We start from the raw sequence: 637 nt of genomic DNA on the forward strand, positions 1-637 counted from the left end.
GCGTGCTGCGCGGGCACGTGGGGATGCTGTACTCTGGGCCGGTGGCGTTGAGGGGGAGGGGACGCTGGGGTCCCCTGGTTGGGAGTGGGGACATGGGGGTGACCACGAGGAGGTCATTTCCTTGCATGCTCCATCTCTGCGCCCCTCTGAGCACCGACCTGCGCTCGCATGTGTGCTCACTGAGCTGGGCACGGTCCCACCTGAGTCATCCTGGGGAGTGGGGACCCACTGTGGTGGGTGGGGGGCTGCCGTGGGGCAGCACCCTGGGCACGCACGCTCCCCTGGGGGTGCCAGAGCAGCTGCCTGCCTGCCTGGGGATGGTGTTGGCGGTCCCCTAGGGACACCCCTTGTCCCCGGGGATGGGGTTTGAAGCCACCACCTCACCATGAACGGGGCACCGAGCCACCCCTCGCAGCTAATCCTGCTTCTCCGCTGGCCCTGTGTGACCTTGAGGCATGTCACTTGACCTGCGCGTCGCCCTCCATCCATCTGGAAAATCGGGTTTAAAACGCAGGAATCGCAGTGAAAGCCCAGATGCTGCTTTCCAGCTGGGGGAGGGGGGCGAGGGCTGTGCTCTTGGCCCCCGGGGCTGCCCCTGCCAGGGGACAGGCGGATGCTTTTGGGGGGGCGCGGGGGG

The sequence above is a fragment of the Egretta garzetta genome, unplaced genomic scaffold, assembly GCF_000687185.1.
Source record: "Egretta garzetta isolate BGI_Z169 unplaced genomic scaffold, ASM68718v1 scaffold207, whole genome shotgun sequence".
In the NCBI taxonomy this organism is placed as follows: Eukaryota; Metazoa; Chordata; class Aves; order Pelecaniformes; family Ardeidae; genus Egretta; species Egretta garzetta.